This window comes from Pelodiscus sinensis, chromosome 8 (genome assembly GCF_052426305.1).
Source record: "Pelodiscus sinensis isolate ZL-2025 chromosome 8, ASM5242630v1, whole genome shotgun sequence".
NCBI lineage: Eukaryota > Metazoa > Chordata > Testudines > Trionychidae > Pelodiscus > Pelodiscus sinensis.
In genome coordinates, this window is record NC_143059.1 from 56,288,204 (window position 1) to 56,302,847 (window position 14,644).

The window sequence follows — 14,644 nt, forward strand, 5'->3', positions numbered from 1 at the left end:
AGGGACATTAAAAATGAAGCATGTTTTATATTGGAAGTCTAAGGGAGAAATGTGCTTGATGCAATTATTGCCTGATCCACAGTGTTCATTGAAGTCAGTGAAAAATTTCCAGCTGGTTTAAAAAAAATGGGTGTCATAACAGACCCTTAGTTAATTTTACTTATAATTTTGTTTGTAAGGTACTTATCAGTGTATTAACTAGATTCCAGGCAGAAAGGAAATTTTAAGGAAGCATTTCCAGTAGGAAGGAAGGAATTTCAGTCAATCATAACCCTAACCAAACACCCAGTACCAGCTTCAGAAATACATAGGACCATAATCAAATAGAAGTGGGGGAGAGATTAAGCAAATTCCCAAAGGTAATCTGATTAAGCTGCGGATGCATTTGGAACTCGCCCGTAGGGAAAAACTAATAACAAATTTGAAACATACATCACAAAAAAAAAGTTACATGAAACATTCATTGCATCTATTAAACCAAACCTTGATTCATCATTGGCAATAAAAATCTCTGGAGAGGGAAGTACCAGGAACTACAAACCAGTCAAGCAAGTAATAAGCATTTTGGCCTTGTTATAGGTCCTGTGTGTGCCAAACCAGCAAGATTCCCACGTACTGTCCTCTTTTAAAAGACTTGTTTCTTTTGTGGTTGTAGTTTAATATGTTTTGAATTTCTTGTTTTTAAGTCTTCAGAAGAAATGGGCCAAATCCACAGAAAAGTCACACTCAGATTTCTAGTGACTGGGGATTCAGAGGGTCCGGATTTGGGGGCTTGCTTAATTATCAAAAGTGTAGGGGCCATCAGCAAAGTTTAGATTCGAGTTCTGGTTTCTAATGTTCAGAAGTGTTTGGCCCTGGCTCGTCTTTGGTTCAGGCCCATTTACAAGATGACTACAGGTTGGACCTCCCTGGTCCAGCACCCTTGGAACCTGAGTGGTCCCGAACCAAGGAGTTTGCAGGACCAGGAAAGGTCAGACTCCTCTCTGGGCTGTGCGCGACCCCAGAGCCTGGCCTCCCCACCCTGCTGCTGGCCCCATGCTGGGTTTCCAGGGGTCAGCCTCTTCGGACCGGAACTCTCGAGCCTCCACTGGCCCCACTTCTGCCAGGGTTCCCTGACGGCTTGGGATTCCAGCCTGCTGCACCGGGGCTCCCTGGGCTGGGGCTCCCTGGAGCTTGACTCCCCACCCACCACAGGACCAGCCTTTGCTTGCCCAGCTGGGCTCCCCAGCACCCTCAGGATTCCCAGCTGGCTCATGCTCCTCACTTCCGAGGCTCTCTGGTCCAACAACATCCGTCATCCTTCTGGTCCACAAATGTTGCTGGACCAGAGAGTCCCAGATTTGGGAGGTTCAACCTGTAGTTTGTACAAAACTCCTGTTGTTTTTGCAGGCTGGCCCAAATAGTATATCATTTGTAATAATGAGTGTCCCTCATTATGTGCGCACACTGTTTTTTAGTGTATTTTAAATGTATTTTTTTAGTCGATTTTTAGATGCTTAATTTGAGAGTGTCTGAATTTCTTAAGTTACGCTTTTTTGTTTGCTTTATTTTGCTGGAGTTCTAGTTTTTCTGGGATAGTAACACTGTGAGAGGAGCCTTATGTTGCAATATTTTAGTCCTCTAATCCTGAATACAGGAAGTGCAGAGGTTCATAAAATTTGAATAGGGAGAGAAAATGCCCAAATTTTGTTCAAACCTTAAATATGTTTGGTTTGTGATATGGTCAAAGATTTTTATCAGTTCTTATTTTATTTGAATGTCTTTGTTTATTATTAATCATTGTAATTCTTTTTCTAAACTGTCTTGCATTTGCATTTGATTGCAAGTTAGGAGAGAGAAAGTTTGGTGTGACTCCGAGAGCCCTGCCAATTAAGCCAGTGGAATTCGATCGGTTTATCTGAAATAGCCATGACATGTCTCTGCTCATCACATAGATACATATTAAAATTTCTATGTCAGTTTTTCTTCACAAAGAAGGCCTTTTAAATGTAGCCCCTTATCCAGAAAAGGAGATGTGTATCAGCTCCTACGATAAAAGACATTTATTGGACTGTGGCCTGACTGACAAGAATTGTACTGAAATGAAGAAAGGTTGATGACAGAGAAAAATACCATAGAACTCCTTTGTATGCCTTCAGTGTCACCAACCATGCTTAAAGCTCATTGTCAACTCAGCTTTTTCCGATGGCAAATACCTTTAGATTGGAGTTGGTTTGGTAGGTGTCCATTCTGTATGTGTCTGATATCCTATGCCCATCATTAGTCGTAAAGTTATGCAATGTGGAATGCCTCCAAAACCCTTGTGGTTTTCTAAAGTATGTTTTATAATGAGCTTTTCACGTTAATTTTTGTGGGTCCATTTCTGTGTGCTAAATTTACTGAGCAGAGAAGTAGTTCACTTTTAGAAATGGGAGTACTTATTTTTAAAACAAAATATGTATGAAAGGGATGACTCAGTTGTAACCCAGTAATGTCAGCTCTGATACACTCAGATTTTGAGTATTTGTTTAACAATACTCTTATTCCAGTGCTTTGTGCCCTTGTTGTTTTTTGATGCACCGTGAGGCTTTGTCTACAGTATGAGCTAGGGGTGTGATTCCACCTTGTACATGCAGTTGTGCTAACTCATCAAGCTCACATGAGCATAAATAGGAATGTAACTACAGTAGCATGGGCAGCAAGTTACAGTAACATGGCTTTACCATGCTGAACACTCACCGCTGATTTCAGTCAGCCTGCTGTTTATGTATGTGTGCTAGCTCAGTGAGAGCTAACCTGAACACGTGTATAACATTAGAGGGGAATCATACCCTGAAGTCATAATGTAGCCATAATCTTGGCATTTTTATGCAATCTGTATTCATAGGTGACTCGGGACAGCAATCAGGATGTGCACCCACCCCTTGTTCCCTGCCAAAATTTTAATTGCTAAATGGGATGCACCCTCCCACCTCCTCTGGGTGGCCCTCCTTGCACCTCTTCCCCTGCAGCACCAGTCGCCCCTGTCTGTATTCATGTTTTGAAGGTGTCAGTAATTGTTTATATTAAATTACAGTCTTAGAAGACTCACTTGCCAGCATCCATGACTGCTAAGTTTACATTTCATGCTATTGTTGATTTCTAAGCTTTAGGTAACTGTTTATTTTCTGTATATTGAAAAAGTGGTTAGATTTCAGAATAGATGCTACAAATCAAGAGGGGAAAAATAGAGGATATTTTGTTTAATAGGCTAGTGTTTCTGGATTAATCAAACAGGTCTTTTTTGTTGGGACACTATGTTTACGCAGCTTGTTTGTGTTTCAGATAGTCTTTTTAAAAAGTTTTGCAAGGATTTGATAGTAAACCCGTATTTATCGGTTCAGTTAAATAAAAGATGATGAATGGTCTGTCTGTCTGTCTAATCTATTTATCTAATCTATCTTGTCTAATCTATCTATCTATGTTATGTAAGAAAAATACTAAAACAAGGGATAATTAACAAAGTGCATGACCCTGAAAACCACCCAGCATGGGTCTCCCTCTTAGTCGTCTTTTCTCAAGACTAAACATGCCCATTTTTAACTTTTCCTTTTAGGTAAAGTTTTCTAAATCCCTTTTTTTCTTTTATTTACTCTTCTCTGGACTCTCTCACTATTTTGTTCTAAAGCGTGGAGCTCAAAATTGGACACATTACTTCAGCTCTGATTTCAGCTGGTAGACTCTAGATAGTCCAGTAATATAGTGCAAATAATAACTAATAAACCACCTCTGCATATTCTAATTTTTCAGTCTGTAAAATGGTCAAAATTACTTAGCATCCGCCTCTTAGGGTCTTTTTATTATATAAAGTGGCATTTATTAATTCCCCCAATGTAGTTAATTGTGACCATTTTGCAAGGAGGGGTCCTTTTGTTGTATTTAAGCCTTTACTTGGTCATTCCTACATGTATTATATTATAATGAAAAAGGCCATAAAACCACTACCCCAAGTCCTAAATCTTCAGAGACATGATGGCTTTTGCAATTTCTGTGGAGATACTAAACATACTGGAAGGTAAAAGTTAAATACTGTACATAGACCGAAGCTAATGACTTTTTAAGATTTCATGTCCCATTTGAAAAGAAATACTGCTATTTGAAACCACAGAAAACAATTAACGGCACTCACAATGTTAAAAAAAAATGTCAGCAGTTCCGTTGGGTGACTATAATGGAAACTGGTCATTCTTTGGAGATTAATATGCAATTTTCTATGTGCAGGCAGCATACGCTCTGATAGAAAACAAACAAAAAAGTGCCATTCTCAAAGAATTATTTTTAACCACGCATTGTTTTGTGCATATTTAAGAGGAAACTTGTGGCATCGCCACCATCACAGCAAATGTAGCCACTTAGTCTGATCCCATCAAGTCTGGAGGATGATCAGGCCAATGTTGAAGGGGATGCACAAGAGTTCAGAGCCACTTTGTTAGAATAGTTCTCTCTCATCTAACGTGCCGCCACCATGCTCCCCACACGGCGGCTTGTACCTGGGCCCTGGCCGCCAGAGCTGCTGCCACCACCACTCACCACGTGGCCAGCCTTCGCTGCAGCTCCAGCCCTAAGGAAGGGCTGAAGCTAGGGCCAGGGCAGCATGGTGGCTGCTCTTGGGGTAGGGTAGCAGCCACTGCATAGCCCTGCTGAGGAAGCGAGCAGCAGGCAAACCACACTGTGCGAGGAGCCAGCAGCCCTCCCTTCCCCGCTGTCGCTTCTGGCCCTCCTTCTTGCATGAGGCTGCCAACTCCCATTACTTGGTATGCATCACCCATGATGGCTGATGCTTACCAGGTAACCGGTTCCCCATTCACATCTCTAGTGCCAATGGCATTCTTTTTGGGAGTAACTGTTCATAAGGCTGGCAGGTGAATTGCTTCTGGGATTGGGTTACATGACTTCAATCAGAGCGTAGGTCTCCAATTATCACTTTGTTGTGTAGCCTACACACCTAGCGTGGTTCACTGTCCCATGTAGTGGCACTTAGACCACTTACAGTGAGAGGTAAGAACAAGGAAGGGGGCTCTACAGCCTAAGCTGAGAGCCAGCTGACTTTATAGCTCAAGTTGTAGAGGTCCCATGTTCAAATCCACCTGGTGGTGGTTACTGTTGCACAGGGGAACCAAATTAGAGGGTTGAAAATCAGTAAGAACTTTCATTTGTTTTGCGGAACAATTTTATGCCTTTTAGTAAAGGAGATTGCACTGCACTTTACTGTTCTGGAGATTAGGGTTTCCATAGCTCGTGAGTTTCACCAAGGTTAATGGATGAGTATGAATACTCTCATTACTAGCAAATTTTCAGTACTGATCACAGTAATGGATCAAAAGGAAATACTTTCAATCCCGCCTCCTTTTTGTGTTGAGAAGAGAGGGCATTTTACTGAGACACATTTTAAATATATGTAAATTAATTTGATGAGAATATCTAGCCTAGAAGTAACAAAAGACAGGACTATGCAGCACGTTAAAGACTAACAAGATGGTTTATTAGGTGATGAGCTTTTGTGGGCCAGCTCCATTGCCTGGAAGTAGGCAGTTTGATTCTAAAACTATGGAGATAGTATTTGAAAAGTGTAAGAAAGAGAACCTGAAGAATTATAGACCAGTCTGCCTAACTGCAATGCGTGGCAAGACACTGGCGTGCGCTTTTTATAGGATAGAATTAGAATCCAAAACAAACTTGACAAATTGGAGAATTTGGTCTGAAATCAACAAGAATGAAATTCAGGAAAGACACGTGCAAAGTTCTGCACTTAGGGAGGAACGATCAAAGGCGCGGCCACAAAATGGAGAATAGTTGGTTAGGTCCTACTGAAAAGGATCTGGGAGACATGGTGGATCATAGATTGAATGAGAGTCAGCAATGTGATGCAACTGCAAAAAAGTTTTGTGTCATTCTGGGGTGTATTAGCAGGAGTATCATGTGTAAGGCACAGAGATAAGTGTCCCACTCTGGTTGACACTGGGGAAGCCTCAGCTGGGATACCATGTCCAGATCTGGGTCTGCCCTTTGGGAAAGATCAGGATAAATGAGAGCTAGTTCAGAAACAAGCAGTACAAAATGATAGAAGGATTAGAAAACCTGACCTGTGAGGAAAGGTTAAAAAAACTGAGCATGTTTAGTCCTGAAAAAAAGAAGACTTTGAGGCAACCTCACACCAGTAGTAAAAAAGTGAAAGGCTGTTGTGAAAAGGGTGGTGGTTAGTTCTTTTCCATGTCCGCTGAAGGTAGGGCAAGAAGTAAATGGCCTAATTTGCAGCAAGGAAGATTTAGGTTGATTATAAGGAAAAACTTTCAAAATATAAGGTTAGTTAAACTCTGGAATAGGCTTCCAGGCAAGATTGTGGAATCTCCATCCCTGTAGATTTTTAATAGCAAATGGGGCAAAAGTCTGTCAGAAATAGTGTAGGTTGATTTGGTCTGGCCTTAGTATAGGGGCTGGACTTGACCTCTCAAAGTCTCTCCCAGACCTACATTTCACTGAATCTGTAATATTTCATGTACAGGTTGAACTTCCCTAGTCTTTCACGCTTGGGTCCAGCAACATCTGTGGTCTGGCGTGATTTTAGTTAGCTGGATGTGTGTATACAGCCACCAGTTCTGGCTCTCAATGTTCTGTGCTGTTATTTACTCTAATTTACCCCTAAATGTTTTCTAAGAGCCCAGTAAACAGTTGAAGTGTTGGTAATGCTGCTAGACAATATTGACCTCCCATGGCTTGGCAAACTCTCTGGTTTGGTAGTAATCAGGTGCTGGAGTAGAGGGATTCAGCCTGTAGTATTGATCTATGAATTGGGCCCTGATCCCACAAATTCTCACAAACAGATCTGTATAGAAGATATTGCCCAAAATGTTTTTCTTAATATATACTTTTATTTCAGAAATATATATATTATTTTTGTTTTCTTTCTTTTATATAATTGGCACTCAACAAGGAACGCTGCCTTGCCTGGTAGTGCTATTTAGGTTCTTTGTTATGTTACTGAGCAGAAACTCTTTCTGAAGTTTCAGTGTTTGTCAACGTGTTAAGTCCTCATTTAATGAATTTGCTTTGTATTTGCTTAGGTGCAAGCTTTCAGAAGTACTATCAGGATTTCTGTCAATAACTGATTGCATTGCTTGCTTACTAATTATGCATGTGACTTCGGATTAGCTTTTAGAATGAAGCCTTCAAAGAAACAGAAAATAGGCATTCACTGCTAGAACTTCAGAGCCTGAGTTGCAGAACTGACAGGTCTAGGTTTTAGGACATTGCATATCATAAATGCAGGCAAACATCCTTTCTTAATTAATGACAGATAGTGATACGCTCTCTTCCACAGCTGATTGCATCACATTACACTTGAATAACGATCCAAGATTTATTTATATTTTGATGCCCAATACCGTATGTGAAGTGTTTTCTTCCTGAACTGGGTAAATTCAGCGCATTCAACCCAAGGACAATTACTTCATTATAGAAGTTCACTCTGGTACATGCAGAGGGAGGGGAGTGCATGGCAGACTCTTTGCTTCCCATTTTAAGCCTGTACAAGGGGCTAGCCAGAGTCTAGGGCATTGGTGTAGCTAGGACAAGAAAAGTGGGTGGGCCCAGCTTTCAGGTAGGTGGGCAATGATGGGGGGCAGGGTAGTGGGGTGGAGATCCTTGAAGGGGGTAGGAAGGATCATATGTGCAGGAGGGATCCAGTGCCATGGGCAGGGGATGGGAGGGATCTGGTGTTTGGGAGGGTGGGGGCAGGAAGGGGGGAGGGAGGCAGGAAAGATCTGGAGCTCTGGAGAGTAGGGCAGGAAGCGAAGGGAGGCAGGAGAGATCCATTGCCCTGGAGAGAGGGAAGCAGGAGAGATTTGGTGCCCTGTGGAGAGAAAGCAGGAGGAATGGGAGACCAGTCTCTCCATACCCCCTGCTTATTTCTCAGCAGGCAGCCCTGCTACGTTACTCTCCTGCCGGTGTTATGCATGGAGGTCCCAGTTTCCAGACCCAGCACTAGCCCCACCCACACCTTCCTCAATAAGGTATGCCCTCTGTGGGGCTAGAGCTAGGGCTAGAGACCAGGGCAGCAAGATGTGGCACTGGCAGGAGAGCAGTGTGGCTAGGCCATGGATTTGGGGGGCTCCGGGCCCTGATTTGGGTAACCGGGATGCTAACTGGCTGGGCCACGGGCCACTCAGGCCCACCCATAGCTATGCCCCTTGTCTAGGAAGTTCAAAGATTGTAGAAATTTGGTTGGTTCTAGACTGATCCTCCAAAGAGAACTGAAGTAAGAGCAGGATCATAACTACACTCCCCTGAGTAGTAGTCAGTGAACCTTCTCAAGAATGAGTGGAGAGAACGTACACCACACTAGTCCAGTTAAAGGCTAGCAGAGGATCTGTTGCGTGCATGCTACAGAAGGAATTGTGATTGAGTATGGCAAAATTTTGCCTTGGATTTTCACTGTAGGGCTGTTTCTCTACATCTCCTTAACACTGGGCTTTGACTTAAAGGCACAATGTAGCACTCAATATTTACACCATAAATCTCTCAGATCATTCTGTAATTAAAACCAGAAGATGCTGTCTCTCATTGCTGAAAGGAATTCTCCATTCTAAACTTTGGGGCACAACTCAGCAAAGAGACAAGCTCTAGGATGAGGTTGTCCATGTCCCCAGAAACATGAGGCAGGAGTGATCTACTTCAAAAGGAAATGTAATAGGCAAGAAAATTTGAGTTTTCGACATAATGCTATTTAATATATTCAGATAGGTTAAACCTGCTGTTTTGTATCATTAACCTGAACCTAGGTGGAATATTCTGCATTGTTACATAGTTGATTGTTCTCTGATTTAGGTATGTAAAAGGTTAAATGGTTACCCAATAAGCATTAGTCTTACTGGCATCCTTATTGGGTAATGGGTTAACTGGAGGGCCTGGTTGGCAGGAGCAGCCCCCTGCCCAGTGGTTAACCAATTAAACAAATCATTTAACCAGATAACTAATTAAGATAGTTTTTATATCCCTAGTCTGATGCCTGATAAACGAAGATGTTTGATGTAGATTTAAAAGGCTTATTTTTGCTACTATAGAATGGGAAAAGTGCTGTTTTAAAATCACTGTCTAACTTCAGAGCACCTGCCTTTCTCTTTTCTGAGGCAGGATTTTTATAGCCCTTCAGCTCCTATAATTCCTTGCACTGCTCCAATTAATCTATCAAAATTATATTCCCTGTGAGCATGGTCTATTCCTTTCATTGTGACTAATACTGGGGAATCCCTCCGGATTTCTCTCATCAGTCGTGCCCAGGTTAATGCAGTTCTACTGCCTATAGGGGTTAGTCAATTATACAGTTACTATGTGATGTAAACAGGTTCAGTTACATCGAAATGAAAATTGGCAAGAAATTTCAGCCATTTTTCTGCAACATTATTGCAATCCTACACTTACAGGTTTACAGTTTCTTCCAAGTTTAAATCTGAACATGTTTTTAACTCAGTAAACCCCACTGATCCTCTTCTAAGCTAAGGAAAAGAAAACATCCTATCAATGAAAAAAGTCCTGAAAACCCATTCAAATCCTTCCTTGTTGTGCATGAGGTATTAGTAAGGTATGCTAAGTAATGCATCTTTTTATTCACACATTCATGGTACAGTGCCCATTGAAAACAACAGTGGCCATCATGGTGAAGTAAAATATCTGTTGGATCACTACAACCTTTACTCAGAGTTCTGTAAATTGATGGTTTTTCATGTGAACTGTTTTAGATTGTTACGTTGCTGCTAAAGGTGAGTACGATCATCATCAATGAATAATTCTACCTGCCAAGCATCAAGAGAGCTTCTCTTCCGGCATTTGCCAGAACTCTGGGATGTTAATGATGCCCAAGCAAATTTGGGTGGAATATTCCAAATTCCTTATGCTTTTAAACTATTTCTCTCAGGAAATGCTTGCCACCTTGAGTCTACCTATTTGTAGTTGTAGAAAACAAACTGTCTTTTGTACTGCCCTGGGTATGTGTCTGATTTTCTGATGTATACTATTTATTTACATGCCATTTCATTGTTTTGTATTAGTTCAGAGCCTCTCAATTAATACAGAAGAACAGACAAGCATTTGTAAATAGTAAATGATATAGGTAGGCTATAGACATAAAGGGTGAAATCCTGATACTGTTAAAATCAATGTGCAAACTGCCAGAGACTTCAGTGGGGCATCTACTCCTTGATGTGGAAATATAGATGAAAGGTAATTTTTGTTGTACTGAGAGTGCTAGATTCTTGACTGACGAGTATAAAGACAGAATAATTGCTTAGAAGATCTTTCAGTTTAAAATAAGGTATAAACAAAGGCAAGGGGAAAAGTAACAAAGAACAGTGTGACTGAATGATGAAGTAGGATTAGCATTTTGTGAGTTTTGCTGTTTGTTTAATGTTTATCATTAATTATGATGATGATTTGGCATTTTGGTCATGACCGGGGATTGAACTGGAGACCTCTATATCTAAAAGCATTGGCCTCTCTGCAACTTGAACTAAAGGTTTAGTTCTCAAATCTACGAGTTGTATACAGAATTTCATTCTCTGTGAATCGGACAAATTAATACTTCAGCTGAAAGCACTAGGGTTTATAGGCCGTAGGAAGAAGTGTGCTTTAAAGAGGAAAGGGCATAGAGGATCACAGATTGGGTCAGGGAGGAATGTTTAGGCTTAAAAGACAGCATGGAAGGAGGTCTAGCCCCCAGAATAAAGAAAATTAAAGGGCTAGGCTAGGGAAGAATGAAAGAAGATGAAAACAGAAAGGTAGGAGCTAGATTTTTCAGGTCGTTGAAGTTGAGCAGAAGGAGTGTATGTTTCATGTGGAAAGCCTGTAAAAGCAAATTGAAGAAGAATGTGATGTGGTCAGAGTGGCAGGCAAGGTAGCATATTTGGGCAGATTGAAAAAGCCTGAGCTGAATGTATAGAAGGCACAATAGGGAGGAATGAAGTGAAAAATAATAATAGCCTGGGAAAGGTATGAATGGAAAGAAGTGGGTGAATTCTGGAAACAATGACAGCATTAGTGTGGGAAGGGAAGAGAGGAGAGGAGAGGATAAAATTGAGGTTTTGAGCTTCAAGAGTATATGGGATAGTGGAGTTCCTCCATTTTGCTCAAATTGGTCTGCATATTTCTAGTTGTGCTCTCAGTTCATTTTATGAAGTATTATTTTAAAGGGCATTTGTGAAAGGAAATACTGTAGCTAAGTGAAAATGGAACTCAAATTCTAATCCTGGGCCTTATACTTGCTCACTGTGTGGCTCTGGGCAATTATTTGTATCTCACTGTCGTGTTGTGGGGATTCTGTTTGGTTAAAGTGCATTCACCGCTTTGTAGAGTTGGTGGTAATGGCCTATTTATGTCCCTAATGGACAAGGTATTTAGTGCACAGAATCATTTGTGCCATGTATTTGTCTTCTATAAATGGATGATCTTTAATGATGATTCATTTGTGTTTTGAAAGAAGACTTTAGTTTGATTTGTCATAGTCATTTGTACCCGAACACATACATCACAGGTGTAGAAGTTGGAGCTGATCAGTGGCAACCCAGATTTCTTTTGAAGGCTAGGTGGCCGATCAGCTGTAAAAGCTATTCTGTTTACTGCTATGTCAATTTGCTAAAGGCAGCCCAGAACATCTTTCTCCCCATCAGAGTTTTTTCTAGATGGACAGCCTCTGGGGAGCTATATCAAGAGGTGAATTCCACTTGATGCGACATCACAGTCCTGAGGATCTTACTTTGAAAAATACATTAAAGCAAAACAAAAGACGTTGTCCCCCCACACGAGCTCCAAAGTCATGATTACTAATGTATTTCTGAGATCTTAGGGCACGTCTATATTTACCGCACTATCGATGCTCCAGAGGTCAGTCTTCTAGTGTTTGATTTAGTGGGTCTAGTATAGACACGCAAATTGAATGCTGGGGGCAGCCCCACCGGTGTCTAGTACTCCTTCTTGTGCACGGAGTAAGGGAAGCCAACAGAGCGTTTGCTTCCATTGGCCTCCTGCTGAGTGGATGCCACCAGGGCTCGGTTTAGGGTAAGCCAACTCCAGATTTTTTGCATAGCTGGATTTACGTACCTTAAGCCAACCTTCCTGGTCTAGTATAGACTAGACTCTAGTCTTATCAAAATATACCATGGGAGGGCATCATTACCCACCATATCCTCCACCCTCCTTAGAGCTGCATTCCTGGACATTAAGCAATTTGATGAGCAATGACATTGTAACAATACTGGGGTTTAAAGTAGTTGGGAACCAAAGTGCAGTAGCCTGACATCAGAGGCAACAAGGATGTGCAGGATGAGTTTCAGTGGCATTCACAGGAGAATGTCTTTCTCTCGCTGGGTGAATCCTGATGGTGTTGGGAGCTGATTTATTTATCATTTTTTCCATTTCATTGTATTGCTGAATATCTGGAACAAATGTGAACCATGTGGCCTGCTAATACTGTACACCAACCACGTGTCATTCAGCTGTGTGTGAGCTGTGAGCTCAGGATTGACCTCAGGATTGACTCCTGCTCCCTGCTATGATTAAGATCAGGTGTTTTACTCATACTGATGTATTCAAGCTCTGGTTTGGGATGGGAGCAAGCCAGGCTACTCTTCAAAGATCTCCTGCCAGCTGATTGAGGCTTGGTGTTGATGGCAGCATTGCAAGAGAACCTCCATCCTACGCTTACCAACAAGATAATGGATTTCCAGGAAGATTGCAAATATCTGGGGGAGGAAGGGAAAGATGGACTCAAAACTAAAGGCAGAGACAGGGTGGCAATAAGAGGGTCTAGGGAATGGGGAGGGGGGGAAGCTATTTTGTTTTTAAGTGATCTTGCAACAGTGAGATTAAATAGCAGTTGGATGCAGGCAAGAGAACTGCCATAAGTAAGGTGACATCTTCTCTTTATTTGTGCAAAAATTCTTATAATCCTGCACACATACCCTGTTACATTGCTGGGTGCCAGTTTTGCTTTGCAGTTAGCATTAAAGGCCTCTAACATTACAGGCAGTCCCCAAGTTACGCGGATCTGACTTACGTCGGATCCGCAGTTACGAACAGGGCTTTTCTCGCCCTGGAGGACGTGAGCGGCGGGACGCCCAGATGCGCCGCGGTCCCGTCGCCGGCGTCCTCCGGGGCAAGAAAAGCTGCTCCGCGTCTCCCTGGTCTGCTGGGGGGAGCTCCCCCCCCCCCCCCCCAGCAGACCAGGGAGACGCGGAGCAAAGCCGCGGAGGATGCGGGCGGGACCGCGGCGCATCTCGGCGGTCCTGCTACCCGCATCTCCCTGGTCTGCTGGGGGGGCGCAGCTAGTGCGTTCCCCCCCCCCCCCCAGCAGACCAGGCTTTTCTCGCCGACGACACCTGGGGTAGAGCAGCTGGGGCGCTGTTGGGTTGGTCCCGCAGCGCCGCTCCTCGGCGCTACTGGACCAACCCGGCAGCACCCCAGCTGCTCTGTCAGGCGTCCAAATTCAGCCACTGTTGAAACTGATCAGCAGCTGATTCCTGGAAGCCCAGGGCAGAGCAACTCTGCCTCGGGCTTCCTGTAGTCAGCCGCTGGTCAGTTTCAGCAGCGGCTGAATCTGGACGCCAGTTCCGACTTACATACAAATCCAACTTAAGAACAGACCTACAGTCCCTATCTTGTACGTAACCCGGGGACTGCCTGTATACCGTGAATTCCTGAATGTCTGTCTGGGATGTCTGTATGCATCGACTGAGGAGCTGTGACGCTATCCATAGAGCTGGGGAGGAGGAAGTGGAATTAAAACTTCTTTCCATTATAAAAACTAAAAGTGCAAAAGTTCTTTTAATTTTTCAATGTTTAAAATGGAGTCAATTTTTCATTCCCCCCTCCCCAAATCTTAAAGAATGTTTTTCAATATTTTTAAAAAATTCTATTAATATGGTTATTGAAAATGTTCTTTATCCAAAAACTTGTTTGATTTTTTTTTTAGTGAGCTGAAAAGATCAATATCCTTTTTATGTTTTCAGTAATAATTTAGGAGAAGGGGGGGGGACAAAAAAAAAGCCCTAACAAAAAATAACATTACATTCCCCTCGTCTCCCCAAATAAAATATTTAATCAACACTGATAAGTTGTTTTTTTATAAAAAGTCCCACTGAACTCAGTGGTAGTAGTTCCATTAGTTCTATTGACTTCAGGGAGGTCAGAAATTTACCTCTTTGAGGTTTTGTTTGGAAGGGGGATTGTGTTGTAAATATAATTATTTCTGTGATTAGTTGGGATATGACTCTGAACCTGTCCTTAGAACAGGACTTTTCTGTATTTTGTTGAGCTCTCAAACTATTCTAGCCAAGTTGAATACCAAGTAAATAGTTTCAGAGGAGTAGCCATGTTAGTCTGTAACTTTAAAAACAAGTAGTCCTGTGGCACCTGAGAGACTAACAACATATATATTTACTTGGTATCATGAGCATTCTCTCCACTCTGCTCATCTAAGGAAGTGGGTTTTGCCCATGAAAGCTCATGATACCAAGTAAATAGAAATTCTTAGAAAATAAGTGTATTAATTTGTTTGTAGGGTAAAACTAATAAAAAGGACAAGTGTGAATGTTTCATCCTGGCTACGTCTACATTGGCCCCTTTTCCGAAAGGGGCATGC

At 42.2% G+C, this 14,644-nt stretch overlaps 1 protein-coding gene across 10 annotated transcripts in view; it reads left to right on the forward strand.

The window, feature by feature from the left end:
- Window positions 1-14,644, forward strand: part of FGFR2 (fibroblast growth factor receptor 2) — a 131,827-nt gene that overhangs the window by 92,907 nt on the left and 24,276 nt on the right. The gene's annotated exons all lie outside the window — the stretch shown is intronic.